Raw genomic sequence first — 18,379 nt, 5'->3', positions numbered from 1 at the left:
TTTATCTAGTCTAAATCTTGTTTGCTTTCCCTCTTTCTTAAGAGACATTAAATTAGGTGAAGTGTAGATGAACAGAAAAACGTATTTCGTTCTTAGTTTTCTCTCACATCTATAACTACAGACTAAATTATAAACATCCAGAGTGGTTACCATTATTTGTATCCAAGATCACATATCATTTGGCTAAGTTCATAGTATTCAATAAATATTTGTTGATTATTGAAACAAAAAAAAGAAAAAGAGCTCAGTTGACTGTACTTTTCATAATCATGTAAATATAAAAATGTTAAATAAAACAAGGTAGTTAATTGACAATTTTGTAATGCTAATTAATTTAAATAAAGTAAAATGATACCCTTTTCTGAAATGTCTCATAACCTCTTCATTTATATTTTCTCAAAAATTTTTACTTAATAATATATTTCTTTTTTAAAATATTTATTTATTTATTTTGAGAGAGAAAGAGGAAGGGAGAGAGAGAATCCCAAGCAGGCTCCACACTATCAGCACAGAGCCTGATGTGGAGCTTGAACTCACAAACATGAGATCATGACCTGAGCTGAGATCAAGAGTTGGATGCTTAATCAACTGAGCCACCCAGGTGCCCTTGTTTAATAATATATTTTATATAGTTTTATATTAAGTTTATTATGTCCTATCTTATTTAGTTTGAACTTTAGAATCCATTCTGTTTTTTTTTAATTTTGACCAGAAAATTTTGAACTACTGTATTAATTTAGATATTTTGTGTGTAGCAACATTTTTATTTATATTGATGTGATATACTTTTTGTTAATATAAGTTAAATATTATAAAAATGGGTTCCATATGAGCCTTTGAAAATCTTTTAAGTCTACTTCATTTGCATATGAATGGGTCATTTTGAAATTTAATTAGTAGTCAAATTGGAATTCCTCTTCGTGGTGGAATATAAAGTTCATATGTAAAAATTTAACATCTTAATACTTAAGAATTTAATAACTTAAAAGTCATGCATAAGCAAAGTAATATGTCTCTATAATTATTATTTTGGTTAGGATGCTAATATGAAGTGTCTATTTCATATACAAAAACAATACAAATAACTCATGGCAATGAAATTTGAATTTTAAGTATACTGTGTTAGAGCCTATAGAAAGATAATTATGTGAACTAGTAAGAAATTTAGGATTAAAGATGAACAGAAAACTATAAAAATAAGTGTTTCAGTTTATACACATATTTATGTAAAATTGGCCTTTGGCATAAATAGAGGATATAGAAAAATGAATGCAACATTAATCTAGTTTAAAAAGAATTAAATCATCTGCCTAGTCCTGACATCCTATAGCTAATTTAAACTATACACATTTATACATTTCTGGTTTCAGCCTTCAAAGTTCAATGGTATAAACTCTAGTTGCATTTTGGCAATTATTTGCCAGGAGTTTAAGCAAGAGAGCTTTGAAATCTTGCTGGGATGCTGTTTATATATTAACTAGTTTGACATGTAATGTGATTAAACCAGTGAGTCTACAAATCAGTCTCAAGGGAAGAACATACTTTGAACATCTGTGAAGTTATTTTTCAATCATTTTAAATTTTATTTAAAATTAAATAAGGTGTCTTGAGAGTCCACATTATCCTTGTTACTTATTCCTATTGCTATCTGTCTGCATGTGAAGGCCACAGTTCTTTTTTGGTTGTTCATTTCATTTTGAGATGTCAGGATCAGACAAAATTCAGTGCATCTAAAACCAGTTTACTCTCCCTGTGAAATAGAACACTGCTCCTGAATGTCCAATTTATGTGCTTTACCCTTACTCAGTATCAAATATAATTTTTATTGTATTCTTCTACATTGCAACCTACAATCAGTTGTGATGTCTTGCTATTTTCTTCCCTCACATTGTCTGTTCAATCTGTTAGCTCTGTTCACAATACACACATAAAAACACACACCCAAACAACACACACACACAATTCCCATTCTTCTGCTCTGAGAAACCATTAATTTTAAATGGTTTAGAGGCTTTCTAACTGCCTCTACCTCTCCCCTATAATTTATCTTACATGTAACTATCAAATTAATCTGATAAGGTAAAATTTTCTTCATGTTATTTTTGTACTCAAACCAAAGCATTGGTATTGGTTTAACTTAACATTGACCATTTTAGAGTATGCTCCCAGCCTCATTCCTAATGTATATTTTTGTACTCTGTATATCTATTTAGTCCCATTTTATCTCATATTGCAAATTTTGAGCTTTAAATTGGCTTTTTAACTGGAGTGGTCATGAATGGAATTTCAACATTTGGTTTTGGAAACTGTGAACCTTACTAATGACTACTAAAAGAAATCTTAACAAGATACAGACAAGAAAACACATGCTTCTCACATACAACTTAGGAAAGCAGTTACTATCCTGTTATCATAAGAATATCTTTCCCAAATAGGAAAAAGAGTTCTCCTTAACAAGTGGTATTGGGAAAAGTAGACAGCTACATGTACACAAATGAAACTGGACCACTTTCTCACACCATACACAAAAATCAACTCAAAATGGATTAAAGACCTAAGTGTGAGACCTGAAACCTTAAAAAAAATCGTAGAAGAGAGCACAGGCAGTAATTTCTCCAACATCTGCCATAGCAACATCTTTCTATATATGTCTCTGAGGCAAGGGAAATAAAAGCTAAATTAAACTACCAGGATTACATCAAAATAAAAATCTTCTTAACAGTGAAGGAAAAAATCAGCAAAGCTAAAAGGCAACCTACTGAATGGGAGAATATACTGGCAAATGACATATACAATAAAGGGTTACTATTCTAAAATATATATATATATATATATATATATATATATATAAATGAATATACTTCAGCACCCCGAAAACAAATAATCCAATTAAAACATGGTCAGAAGTTATGAACAGGCATTTCTCCAAAGAAGACATACAGATGGCCAACAGACACATGAAAAAATGCTCAACATCACTCATCATTAGGGAAATGCAAATCAAAACCACAATGAGATATCAACCCACACCTGTCAGAATGGCTAAAATCAAAAACACAAGAAATAAGTGTCAGTGAGGATGTGGAGAAAAAAGAACCCTCACGCACTGTTGGTGTGAATGAGAACTGGTACAACCACTGTGGAAAACAGTATGGAGTTTCCTCAGAAAGTTAATAATAGAACTACCATATGATCCAGTAATTTTACCAAAGCGGGGGATCCTGGGAAGATGGCAGCATAGGAGGACACTGGGTTCACCACCCGTCCTGCTGATCACTTACATTCCACCTACACCTGCCTAAATAACCCAGAAAACCACCAGAAGACTAGCAGAACGGAGTCTACGGAGCCAAGCACAGACGAGAGGCCCACAGAAGAGTGTAGGAAGGGCAGAGAGGCGGTGCATGCTCCACGGACTGGCGGGAGGGAGCCGGGGTGGAGTGGCGGCCCGCCGGCCAAGCAGAGCCCCTTAGTCTGGCAGGCAAAAGCGGAGGGGCCGGACGGAGTGTGTTCGGACAGCAAGCGGGACTTGACATCTGGAAGGTTATAAGCTAACAGCTCTGCTCGGAAAACGGGAGGGCTGGAGGACAACGGGAGGGAGAGTTGTTCAGCCCGGGACGACAGAGCTCAGCTTGGTGGGGAACAAAGGTGCTGGCCAGCGCCATCTCCCTCGCCCATCCCCCAGCCAAAATCCCAAAGGGAACCAGTTCCTGCCAGGGAACTTGCACAGCCAAAATCCCAAAGGGAACCAGTTCCTGCCAGGGAACTTGCACTGCGCAAACACCCAACACTGTGATTCTGCGGATCCATCCCTCCGGTGGGTCTGACTCCCTCCCTGTGCCGCACGGCCCCTCCTGAAGCGGATCTCCGAAGGAAAGCAAGCTGAGCCTGCCTCTCCCGCCCCCGTGCACCTTGCCGATCCACACCAGCTAATACGCCAGATCCCCAGCACCACAAGCCTGGCAGTGTGCAAGTAGCTCAGATGTGCCACGCCACCCCACAGTGAATCCCGCCCCTAGTACAGGGGAAGAGAAGGCACACACCAGTCTGACTGTGGCCCCAGCAGTGGGCTGGGGGCAGACATCAGGTCTGACTGTGGCCCCGCCCACCAATGCAAGTTATTCAAGACAGCACAAGGGAGGTGCCCCACAGTCCAGCACCACCCCAGGGACTATCCAAAATGATGAAACGGAAGAATTCCCCTCAGAAAAATGTCCAGGAAATAACAACAGCTAACGAACTGATCAAAAAGGATTTAAACAATATAACAGAAAGTGAATTTAGAATAATAGTCATAAAATTGATCGCTGGGCTTGAAAACAGTATAAAGGACAGCAGAGAATCTCTTGCTACAGAGATCAAGGGACTAAGGAACAACCAGGAGGAGCTAAAAAATGCTATCAACGAGTGGCAAAATAAAATGGAGACAACAATGGCTCGGATTGAAGAGGCAGCGGAGAGAATAGGTGAACTAGAAAATAAAATTAATGGAAAAAGAAGAAGCTGAGAAAAAGAGATAAAAAAATCCGGGAGTATGAGGGGAAAATTAGAGAACTAAGTGATGCACTAAAGAGAAATAATCTACGCATAATTGGTATTCCAGAGGAGGAAGAGAGAGGGAAAGGTGCTGAAGGTGTACTTGAAGAAATAATAGCTGAGAACTTCCCGGTTCTGGGGAAGGAAAAAGGCATTGAAATCCAAGAGGCACAGAGAACTCCCTTCAGACGTAACTTGAATCGATCTTCTGCATGACGTATCATAGTGAAACTGGCAAAACACAAGGATAAAGAGAAAATTCTGAAAGCAGCTAAGGATAAAAGTGCTCTAACATATAAAGGGAGACCTGTAAGACTCATGACCGATCTCTCTACTGAAACTTGGGAGGCCAGAAAGGAATGGCAGGAGATCTTTAATGTGATAAACAGAAAAAATATGCAGCCGAGAATCCTTTATCTGGCAAGTCTGTCATTTAGAATAGAAGGAGAGATAAAGGTCTTTCCAAACAAACAACAACTGAAGAAATTCATCACCACTAAACCAGCCCTACAAGAGATCCTAAGGGGGATCCTGTGAGACAAAGTACCAGAGACATCGCTACAAGCATGAAACCTACGGACATCACAATGACCCTAAACCCATATCTTTCAATAATAACACTGAATATAAATGGACTAAATGCGCCAACGAAAAGACACAGGGTATCAGAATGGATAAAAAAAAAAAGACCCATCTATTTTCTGTCTACAAGAGACTCATTTTAGACCTGAGGACGCCTTCAGATTGAGAGTGAGGGGATGGAGAACTATTTATCATGCCACTGGGAGTCAAAAGAAAGCTGGAGTAGCCATACTTATATCAGACAAACTAGACTTCAAATTAAAGGCTGTAGCAAGATGAAGAAGGGCATTATATAATAATCACAGGGTCTATCCATCAGGAAGAGCTAACAATTATAAATGTCTATGTGCCGAATACAGGAGCCCCCAAATATATAAAACAATTACTCACAAACATAAGCAACCTTATTGATAAGAATGTGGTAATTACAGGGGACTTTAACACTCCACTTACAGAAATGGATAGATCATCTAGACACACGGTCAATAAAGAAACAAGGGCCCTGAATGATACATTGGATCAGATGGACTTGACAGATATATTTAGAACTCTGCATCCCAAAGCAACAGAATATACTTTCTTCTCGAGTACACATGGAACATTCTCCAAGATAGATCACATACTGGGTCACAAAATAGCCCTTCATAAGTATACAAGAATTGAAATCATACCATGCATACTTTCAGGCCACAATGCTATGAAGCTTGAAATCAACCACAGGAAAAATCTGGAAAACCTCCAAAAGCATAGAGGTTAAAGAACACCCTACTAAAGAATGAATGGGTCAACCACGCAATTAGAGAAGAAATTAAGAAATATATGGAAACAAACGAAAATGAAAATACAACAATCCAAACGCTTTGGGACGCAGCGAAGGCAGTCCTGAGAGGAAAATACATTGCAATCCAGGCCTATCTCAAGAAACAAGAAAAATCCCAAATACAAAATCTAACAGCACACCTAAAGGAAATACAAACAGAACAGCAAAGATAGCCTAAATCCAGCAGAAGAGAAATAATAACGATCAGAGCTGATATAAACTATAGAATCTAAAAAAACGGTAGAGCAGATCAACGAAACCAAGAGTTGGTTTTTTGAAAAAATAAACAAAATTGATACACCTCTAGCCAGGCTTCTCAAAAAGAAAAGGGAGTTGAACCAAAGAGATAAAATCATGAATGAAAATGGAATTATTACAACCAATCCCTCAGAGATACAAGAAATTATCAGGGAGTACTATGAGAAATTATATGCCAACAAACTGGACAACCTAGAAGAAATGGACAAATTCCTAAACACCCACACACTTCCAAAACTCAATCAGGAGGAAATAGAAAGCTTGAACAGACCCATAACCAGCGAAGAAATTGAATCAGTCATCAAAAATCTCCCAACAAATAAGAGTCCAGGACCAGGTGGCTTCCCAGGGGAGTTCTACCGGACGTTTAAAGCAGAGATAATACCTATCCTTCTCAAGCTATTCCAAAAAATAGAAAGGGAGGGAAAACTTCCAGACTCATTCTATGAAGCCAGTATTACTTTGATTCCTAAACCAGACAGAGACCCATTGAAAAAAGAGAACTACAGGCCAATATCCCTGATGAATATGGATGCAAAAATTCTCAATCAGATACTAGCAAATCGAATTCAAAAGCATATAAAAAGAATTACTCACCATGATAAAGTGGGATTCATTCCTGGGATGCAGGGCTGCTTCAACATTCGCAAATCAATCAATGTGATACATCACCTTAATAAAAGAAAAGAGAAGAACCATATGATCCTGTCAATCGATGCAGAAAAGGCCTTTGACAAAATTCAGCAACGTTTCTTAATAAAAACCCTCGAGAAAGTTGGGATAGAAGGAACATACTTAGACATCATAAAAGCCATTTATGAAAAGCCCACAGCTAACATTATCCTCAATAGGAAAAAACTGAGAGCTTTTTCCCTGAGATCAGGAACACGACAGGGATGTCCACTCTCACCGCTGTTGTTTAACATAGTGTTGGAAGTTCTAGCATCAGAAATCAGACAACAAAAGGAAATCAAAGGCATCAAAATTGGCAAAGATCAAGTTAAGCTTTCACTCTTTGCAGATGACATGATATTATACATGGAAAACCCAATAGACTCCACCAAGAGTCTGCTAGAACTGATACATGAATTTAGCAAAGTTGCAGGATACGAAATCAATGTACAGAAATCAGTTGCATTCTTATACACTAACAATGAAGCAACAGAAAGACAAATAAAGAAACTGATCCCATTCACAATTGCACCAAGAAGCATAAAATACCTAGGAATAAATCTAACCAAAGATGTAAAAGATCTGTATGCTGAAAACTATAGAAAGCTTATGAAGGAAATTGAAGAAGATATAAAGAAATGGAAAAACATTCCATGCTCATGGAATGGAAGAATAAATATTGTCAAAATGTCAATACTACCCAAAGCTATCTACACATTCAATGCAATCCCAATCAAAATTGCACCAGCATTCTTCTCGAAACTAGAACAAGCAATCCTAAAATTCATATGGAACCACAAAAGGCCCTGAAGAGCCAAAGTAATTTTTTTTTAAATTTATTTTTTCAACGTTTTTTTATTTTATTATTTTTTTGGGGACAGAGAGAGACAGAGCATGAACGGGGGAGGGGCAGAGAGAGAGGGAGACACAGAATCGGAAACAGAGCCAAAGTAATTTTGAAGAAGACCAAAGCAGGAGGCATCACAATCCCAGACTTTAGCGTCTACTACAAAGCTGTCATCATCAAGACAGCATGGTATTGGCACAAAAACAGACACATAGACCAATGGAATAGAATAGAAACCCAGAACTAGACCCACAAATGTGTGGCCAACTAATCTTTGACAAAGCAGGAAAGAATATCCCATGGAAAAAGACAGCCTCTTTAACAAATGGTGCTGGGAGAACTGGACAGCAACATGCAGAAGGTTGAAACTAGACCACTTTCTGACACCATTCACAAAAATAAACTCAAAATGGATAAAGGACCTGAATGTGAGACAGGAAACCATCAAAACCCTAGAGGAGAAAGCAGGAAAAGACCTCTCTGACCTCAGCCGTAGCAATTTCTAACTTGACACATCCCCAAAGGCAAGGGAATTAAAAGCAAAAATGAACTATTGGGACCTTATGAAAATAAAAAGCTTCTGCACAGCAAAGGAAACAACCAACAAAACTAAAAGGCAACCAATGGAATGGGAAAAGATATTTGCAAGTGACATATTGGACAAAGGGCTAGTATCCAAAATCTATAAAGAGCTCACCAAACTCCACACCCGAAAAACAAATAACCCAGTGAAGAAATGGGCAGAAAACATGAATAGACACTTCTCTAAAGAAGACATCCAGATGGCCAACAGGCACATGAAAAGATGCTCAACATCGCTCCTCATCAGGGAAATACAAATCAAAACCATACTCAGATATCACCTCACGCCCGTCAGAGTGGCCAAAATGAACTAATCAGGAGACTGTAGATGCTGGAGAGGATGTGGAGAAACAGGAACCCTCTTACACTGTTGGTGGGAATGCAAACTGGTACAGCCACTCTGGAAAACAGTGTGGAGGTTCCTCAAAAAATTAAAAATAGACCTACCCTATGACCCAGCAATAGCACTGCTAGGAATTTACCCAAGGGATACAGGAGTACTGATGCATAGGGGCACTTGTACCCCAATGTTTATAGCAGCACTTCAACAATAGCCAAATTATGGAAAGAGCCTAAATGTCCATCAACTGATGAATGGATTAAAAAAAAGTGTGGTTTATATACACAATGGAGTACTACGTGGCAATGAGAAAGAATGAAATATGGCCCTTTGTAGCAACATGGATGGAACTGGAGAGTGATGCTGAGTGAAATAAGCCATACAGAGAAAGACAGATACCATATGTTTTCACTCTTATGTGGATCCTGAGAAACTTAACAGAAACCCATGGGGGAGGGGAAAGAAAAAAAAGAAAAGAGGTTAGAGTGGAAGAGAGCCAAAGCATAAGAGACTCTTAAAAACTGAGAACAAACTGAGGGTTGATGGGGGGTGGGAGGGAGTGGAGGGTGGGTGATGGGTATTGAGGAGGGCACCTTTTGGGATGAGCACTGGGTGTTGTATAGAAACCAATATGACAATAAACTTCATAAAAAAATAGTGTAAATAAAAGCAAAGGATTTAAAAAAATATTTTACCACTGGGTATTTATCCAAAGAATATTAAAACACTAATTTGAAAAGATACATACACCCATATGTTTATTGCAGCATTATTTACAATAGCCAAATTATAGAAGCAGCCTAAATGTCCAAAGGACTTTCATTCATAGATGAAAGTATAAATAAGAAGTGATATATAGATATGTAGACATAATGGAATATTACTCAGCCATAAAAAAGTATGCAACTTTCCATTTGCAACAACATGGATGGATGTAGAGAGTATAATGCTAAGTGAAATATGTCAGAATAAGGCATACCATATGATTTCACTCATATGTGGAATTTAAGAAAACAAACGAACACAAGGTAAAAAAGACAAAGCAAAAAACAGACTCTTAAGTATGGAGAAAAAAACTGATGATTATCAGAAGGAAGGTTGGAGGGAGGATGGGTGAAATAGATGAAGGGGATTAATAGTACACCTATCATGATGAGTGCTGAGTAATGCATAGAATCATTGAATCACTATATTGCACACCTGAAACTGTATGTTAACTATATTGGAATTAAAATAAAAAATTTGGGGGCACTTGGATGGCTGAGTTGGTTAAGCATCCGACTTCAGCTCAGGTCATAATCTCACAGTTTTTGAGTTTGAGCCCCACGTCTGGCTCTGTGCTGACAGCTCAGATCCTGTGACTGCTTCAGATTCGTGTCTCCCTCTCTCTCTGCCCCTCCCCCACCAGCACTCTGTCTCTCAAAAATGAATTAAAATGTCAAAAATTTTTTTTTAATTTAAAAAATTCAAAAAGAACAGGTAAGAATAAACATCCATCATTATGTTTAATTAATCAATTACTGAAAAAATATTCTTGCCAAATGTTATATTTTAAAAGCAAGCCTTATAAGACATATGGGTCTTAGGTATTGCTGCTGTATGCATGGCAATTCTGTGATTGTGACCTATGACTAACAATGTCACATGATAGCATGTGTATATATGTTCACAAGGCAAATTTAAAAATAGTATTCTTTTTACATTTTTCTAAATTGCTTTAATTTCTGTTATAATAGAAGACAGCCAGTTTTCCATATCTGCTTCTTCAGTCAACAACATATCTTTTATGACATGTTAATTAAAAACAGTATTTCTAATTGCCCTAATCTGGAAATGACCTGAAGACTTATCAACTATAGAATAGATACATCATACCATATTAAGATAATAGAATACTGAGGGGCGCCTGGGTGGCTCCATTGGTGAAGTGTCCAACTTTGCCTCAGGTCGTGATCTCACTGAGCCCCGCATCAGGCTCTGTGCTGACAGCTCAGAGCCTGGAACCTGCTTCAGATTCTGTGTCTCCCTCTCTCTCTGTCCCTCCCCAGCTTGCACTCTGTCTCTCTGTCTCTCTCTCAAAAATAAATAAATACTTAAAAAATTTTTATTAAAAAAAAGATAATAGAATACTGAATACTATAGAACAAAAATAAGGAAATAGGAAAGTAAGACAACAATGAAGATCATTTATTTGGAACTTTGAGAAAAATTAACTCTATATGGTTACATTTATATAAAGTTCAAAAAAAGACAAAACTAAACTATAGTTTTAGGAGTGAGGATAATGGTTACCCTTGGCAGGGTGATAGTTGTTACTTTTGACTTGGAGTGTGTTATTCTTTCCTCTAAGCTCATTTGATATTTACCCTTTCATCAACTGGTGACCCCTCACATTCTCTTCTTTGGGTTTGATGTGCTCAGATAAGTTGTTTCAACAAGGCACTTTTTTTTTTTTTTATTTTTGGGACAGAGAGAGACAGAGCATGAACGGGGGAGGGGCAGAGAGAGAGGGAGACACAGAATCGGAAACAGGCTCCAGGCTCCGAGCCATCAGCCCAGAGCCTGACGCGGGGCTCGAACTCACGGACCGCAAGATCGTGACCTGGCTGAAGTCGGACGCTTAACCGACTGCGCCACCCAGGCGCCCCAACAAGGCACTTTTGAAGAAGAATATTTCCAAATATTTAGAAAATTTTTTAAAAAGCACATGCACACACAATTCTTCTTTGCCTTGTCCTGTCCTTTCATAATGTCATCTATACATGCATAGATCAATTCCATCAATATGTATGATTGTACACTTACAATTTTAAAACACTGAACACAGTCCTTGGAATACAAAAGTGAACTCTCTGCATTCCCAGTCTTGTTTTATATGTTATCCTAATAAAGTACAAAATCATATTAACTAATCGCAATTTAGTATATTAAATTATGCATAAAGTTATATAAGAACATAGAGAACTGTGCTGAAAGGTCATCATACTGAGATAATATTTGAAATGGTGATTGTCCTCATCAGGAAGATGAGAAGAAAGCTAACCCAGGCAGAATAACAAGTTGTGTTAAAGGCACAACGACATGTAAAACCATGGAATGTTTGCAGAGCACTGAACTGCATTACATAATGGCGCATGGGCTGAAGTAGAAGGTAGGAGCACAGGATGAGTTTGGAACCATAGGAGAGTATGAATTTTGTAAGTCTTGTGGCTAGAAAGGGCTAGAAGCAAGGTATTCATTTATTTTCACTATACCCTGAAAATTATGTCATTCCAGTTTAGTGTGACTTGCCACAGGATACACAGATATAAAATTAGCCTTTTAAGTAAAAGATGATCTCCGGACGTTTGATCAAGTTTAATTAAAAATAGTATATTGTAATGTTGTAATAGAACCTAAGAATATAAATTAATAAATCAAAACCCTTCACAGTTTAGTAAGAGAGATAAACAAGAAAACAACTAATCATAATACAACATAACATTTGTTTCACCACAAATTATTGGGAAGTTCGACTAAAGAAATTAAAAAACAAAAACTTAGAGAAACAGAAAAATGCGTGTGAATAAGTATAAAAATCAGAAAAGTTGGGGTGCCTGGGCTGAGCAACCAACTCTGGATCTCAGCTCAGGTCATGATTTCATGGTTCGTGGGATTGAGCCCCGAATCAGGCACTGTGCTAAGCTCAGAGCCTGCTTGCAGTTCTCACTCTCACTTTCGCTTTGCCCCTTCCCCCCCATTCTATCTCTCTCAAAATAAATAAAACTTAAAGACTTGTAAAAATAAGAAAAGTTAATGTATGTAAATAAAGAAGGAAGAGAAAATTAAAGAAGGAAAATATGCTTATGCATAAAAAATTATCGCTGTTTAAAAAGATACAAAATTTGAGATATTGGAGATCAAGGAGTATTCCTAGTTACAAAAGTGGATGGCAATGATGCTATGATACTTAGATTTTGATTTCCTGGTTATTTATAACCTCAAATAAACCAAGTAGCAAGTTGTTTTTAACTAGTTTGGGTATAGAAAACTCATATCTCGGGGCGCCTGGGTGGCGCAGTCGGTTAAGCGTCCGACTTCAGCCAGGTCACGATCTTGCGGTCCGTGAGTTCGAGCCCCGCGTCGGGCTCTGGGCTGATGGCTCAGAGCCTGGAGCCTGTTTCCGATTCTGTGTCTCCCTCTCTCTCTGCCCCTCCCCCGTTCATGCTCTGTCTCTCTCTGACCCAAAAATAAATAAACGTTGAAAAAAAAATTAAAAAAAAAAAAAAGAAAACTCATATCTCAAATGTAACCCAAGAAATGATGAAATTCATTAAGACTGCCTCTAAGGTATACCAAGTTACTAATTACCAGTGTCACTAATAGAAAGAAGGTCATTCATTGTAGGAGAAAGAAATGGGTAGAGGGACAAAGATAGTGATTTTCAACACAAAGAAATAATTTCTATAATGGATTTCTCAGCCTGCTTCTTATCTAAAATTTGGGGTCAGCATGCACTTTTGATGTTCTTATCCTTTCTCTGCCACGCTGACAAGCAATATTTTACATAGAGGCAACCCCCAACCTGAGTTTCAAAGTAAGAACATTACGTGTCACAGACCTAGCCCACTGCACACAGACATGTAACATCAGCAAGAAGTACACTTTTCTTATTTTAAATTCCTAATAATTTGGGATTTCTTTTGTTATCGTATTATAATCCAGTTTATTCAAAACTGACTCATCCACTAAGCATAGTAGATACCGTACCTAAGGCTTATTGTGGTTTGGGGACACAGAAAAAATACCTTATTTTTTAAATCAGAAGAAAAAATATAATAAAATCTGGACTATACTCATCTTTATATCTATTTTTTAAAGCTTTTATTGATTGGTTTTTGAGAGAGAAAGGTGCAGAGGGTTTGGGAGACAGAGAATCGCAATCCTGATGTGAGGTTCAAACTCACCAAACCATGACCTGAGCAGAAATCAAGAGTTGGATGCTGGGCAGCTGGGTGGTTCACTTGGTCAAGCTTCCAACTTCAGCTCAGATCATGATCTCACAGTTGGTGATTTGGAGCCCTGTGTTGGGCTCTGGGCTGACAGCTCAGAGCCTGAACCCTTCTTCAGATTCTGTCTCTCTCTCTCTCTCTCTCTCTCTCTCTCTGTCTCTCTCTGTCTCTCCTCCTCCTCCTCCTCCTCCTCCTCCCTCCTCCTCCTCCTCCTCCTCCTTCTTCTTCTCCTTCTTCTCTCTCTCTCTCTCTCTCTCAAAAACAAATAAACATTAAAAAGAAAAAAAGAGTTGGATGTTTAATCGATTAAGCCACCCAGGCGCCCCAATGTATCTATTTTCTTTAATGGAGGAAGGGACCACAGAAGTCCTAGGGCCCACAAACTTCTTAATATGGCCCTGGGCCTATTCTGAGTAACACACACGTTGAGACCAAGAAGTTGAGTGTGGTCATAACACAAACATAAAATAAGCAGATAACTGGTTTAGCGGTCAGGTCTTGAGGTGGGAAGGAAATTACAGAAATGAAGAAAGTTTATTTATATTACATATTTTTAAAACATTTAGTAAAACTATCAGTTGTGATAGTATGGAAGGCAATTTGTGAACTTTATAAACCCATAGTGTGTTAATTTTTATTGGCTATATTTGTCAAATTATTAAGAGAAAGATGAACTTAGAAAATGCTACTTCTATTTTAAAACAAATGTAGTAGGGGTCAGGTTAGGGGAGAGAGAGAAAGTAACACATACACAAAATAAATCAAACAACAATGTAGAGGGAGGAATGAGTGTGGATAGGTTTGGCTATTGGCACATGGACCTGAGTCTTGGTATTGGATATTTTCAAGTGCCTTTAGATATTCTAATACATAAATACATTTGGCAAATTCTAAGATTATATTTATATTTATTTTCTCATAAAGTTTTTGGTTTTGTTTTGTTTCAGGTACATAGGCTTTTAGAATGATAATTTGACAGTAGGCATAGAGGTTTTGTTTTGTTTTGCTTTGCATTGTTTAATGTGTGATTTGATGCCTTGGTTCACGGTCCAGGATACTTTAGGATTCTTTCTTTAATTATACAGTCCAATAAGTTCACCACAACATTTTAATTTTGTAGTTACTTCCTCCCTTCATTCCTTTATAACAGAACATAGAACTAAAGGGTCTTTTGTTTTGTAAATTTTGGCTTCCTTTATTTCAGGATTTTTTGTTTATTTTTTTGAATGCAGTGTTAATATGACCTCTTTATAATTATGGTTAATTTTTTCTGTCATCATTTCATATTTTAATAGGCCTTCTATTTCCCTTTTCATGTGGTCCCATTGTTTCATTTCTTATTTCACAAATTTCATATTGTTTTTAATCATTGAAATTAGTAAAAATTGTGGAGATGCTTGTGGGCTCTTTTATGGATATCTGTGTGTGTGTGTGTGTGTGTGTGTGTGTGTGTGTGTGTGTATAAGTAAGTCTTTTTGTTTATGTCTTGTTCTCAGCAGCAAAATGACTTTCCCCCCACAATTTATTTTTCGAGTTAGAATTCTTCCACAGAAAGAATATACTGCTTGAATGACTGATTCTTTACCCTGCTCTCTCTCTATGCCAAAGTGCAAGACAGCTGACTCTAAGTAGGAGTTTCTTCTCTTCCTTGGAGCACATTCATTCCCCAGCCCTCACTCACACCACTAGGTTGAGGATTCTACTCATACCTGTTATTATTCCCATTTTATAATTGAGACTATTGAGGCTCAACTCATACCTGTTATTATTCCCATTTTATAAATGAGACTATTGAGGCTTAACTTCCATAAAATGACAGGAAAAACTATAAAAATTATCAAGAACTAAAACTGAGTCAATGATCCCATTTTTCCTATAATGATGTTATTTCTATCCACTCCAAACATGTATATAAATTTGTTCTTTTACTCATATATTTTCCACTGATACTAGATAGCCTATTGCTATGACATACTTATTGGAAAGTCCAGAATTTGTGGCATTCAGTTTAATGTTACAGTACCCAGATTCCCCAGAGTGAATGTCTAAAAAACTTGGCCATTGATAGGTTCTGACTCAACTCAGATACTCTATATGATATTCTGAGATCAGAAATAAAAAGTTTCCTTTACATCTAAGACAAAACAGAGATTTAATCTGATTGAAGCAATTATAAAGCCATGTAAAAAAAATGTTTAGTCAGATTGAAAAACCAGGTTGCCTAGAGCAAGTCAGGCTGTGTCTCACCTTCATCATTGTCATGTCAGCCTGTTCTGAAGAAACAGGACCAGCATGCTGAACAACTCAGCCATTATTCCAGATATCCAAGATTTATTTTTGTAACTGTGTTACACATCAGATATTTACCAAATAGCAAAATGCTTAGGAGATAGACAGCTTCCTTTCCAGGATGCCATCTCATCTGTAAGAATGACTTCTTATGCACCAGTGAAAATGGAAAGCAGTGGGTCAGAACCCATTGGATAATAATGTGACATAACAATTGTCTCTAATGAAAGAAAGGTGCCTAAGAAATAAAAATTGGGAATATAACTATTCTAAGGTTTTTTTTTATTATTTCTAAATTTTTGGCCTATTTTTATTTGTGGCAGTTATGGCAGAATTACCTCAGTGTGGCATTAAAACCTGGTCTGTAGATCACCAACAAGAACATGCTTCCTTAAATCTTTTTTATTACCCCCATCTACCTGGGTTTTTTTTTATTTCACCTCTGTCTAGATATATATGTTTAGAATATGAAAGTATTGACTACTCTTACAATTGAAAAAGTGGAAAGGATAGTTGTATAAGCAAAAAAAAATTCTTTATCACTGTATATATCCATTTAAATGCTATTTCCTTTAGATTTGGTATGTTACAATCTTCCCAATATTTTAGTGGTATGAATAACACCCACTTGCTTAGCTCACAATTTTGGGGGCCAGACATTTGGTTTAGTTCAGCTAAGCAGCATATCTGCTGGGCTTGATTTGAGTCATTCATGTATTGGGAATCATCGAGCAGTCAGATGGCTTTACTTACGTGTTTGGTAGTTGGCTGTCAGCTGATTCAGTGGTAGCAGTTGTGCATTTCATGTATCCAGTGTCTCTCATCATTGAGTAGGCTGGCCTGGATTTGTTTACATACTGTCTGTCAGAGAGTTACAAAAGTAGCAGGCCTGAAACCCCCCATTCCCAATGCTTTGTACATTCCTGCTTTGGTCATAATTATAATGTCTCATTGGCCAAGAGAAGTCCTAAGTCATATGGCAAGCTCTGATTCAGGGACTGAATTCCACCTTTTATGATAGGGGAACAGTTCTTTGGCCACAAATAAAAGATCTCTAACTCAAGTTTAAGCAGTAAGGAAATATATTGTCTTGGGTATCAAGAATCCCAGAGATAGAGTATTCTCCTAGGTGATTGATTTGGAGGCTCAAAAATGGCATCAAGTTTCTTTAGGTCCTTCTGCCTCTTCTCTCTGACATCCACAGTGTTTGTGGCATGTAAAGGCCTACAACACAAAGGCCACAGCAGTTCCAGACATCACTTTCCATAAAGAAAAAGCAAAGGCAGAAGGGAAATAGTCTTTCTGAGGTCTCACTATCCAAGGAACAGACGAAATTCCCAAAATCCTCCAATGACCTCCTTTTGTGTAACTTTGGCTATACTGATGCCACAAAACCATTCCTTAAACAAACCTTTCCTCAAAGATGATATTACCATGACGACCTTAGACTGAACACCTGGTAAGGAGTGGATCATGGATTAATTCAACAGATTTTTATCATATACCTACTATATACATACATTAAACCAGGCACTGGGGACATAGCAGTGAATGAAATACTCTTACCCTTCATGAAGTTTTTAGAGTCTAGTCAGAGGGCATATAATAAACAAATAAGTATAGAGCGCCTGGGTAGTTCAATCAGTTAAGTGTCCAACTTCAGCTCAGGTCATGATCTCGCAGTCTGTGAGTTCAAGCCCCTTGTCAGACTCTGTGCTGACAGCTCAGAGGCTGGAGCCTGCTTCAGATTTTGTGTCTCTCTCTCTCTCTCTCTCTCTCTCTCTCTCTCTCTCTCTCAAAAATAAATAAACATTAAAAAATAAGTATATAATACAATTGATAATAAAAGCTACTGAGGAAAAAAAAAAAAAAAAAGGATAAAGAGGATACAGAGAGCCAGAGAATGGGAGTGGAGTTTCTGTCTTGTATAGAAGAATTAGGCAAGGCCTGATTGTCCGGTCCACCTTTGCTCAGAGACTTTGAGAAATGAGATAACATGTCACATAGATATCTGAGGGAAACACTTCCAATGCAGAGGGAAAGGACTTGCAAGGATCAAGCTTTGAAGAGGGTTGTTTGAGAAAAAGTAAAAAAGCCAGTGAACCTGGATCAGAATGATCTAAGAATGGAGTAGTGGAAAACAGTTCAGGTTAAGAATCATGGAGAGCCTTGTAGACTGTAAGATTTTTGTATTTTCCTCTGAATGAAATGGATGGGAAGCCGTTTGAGGATTTTTAAATGAGTTGTGACATATCTGAATTTATTGTATAATATCGTGCTATGATTCTAACAGACCGTATGGGACAGAGGCAGAAGCAGCAAAACACAAGTATTCCGGTTGAGCGACAATGGTGGCTTTGACCAAGATGGTGATGTTAGAGAAGTGTTCTGGCTCTAGGTATGTCCTAAAGCGGAAACACAGAGAATCTGATGACAGATTTGATGTGCACTGTGAAAATAAC

Source organism: Leopardus geoffroyi, chromosome C3 (assembly GCF_018350155.1).
Source record: "Leopardus geoffroyi isolate Oge1 chromosome C3, O.geoffroyi_Oge1_pat1.0, whole genome shotgun sequence".
Taxonomy (NCBI): Eukaryota; Metazoa; Chordata; class Mammalia; order Carnivora; family Felidae; genus Leopardus; species Leopardus geoffroyi.
Note: the sequence above shows the minus strand (reverse complement) of the source record.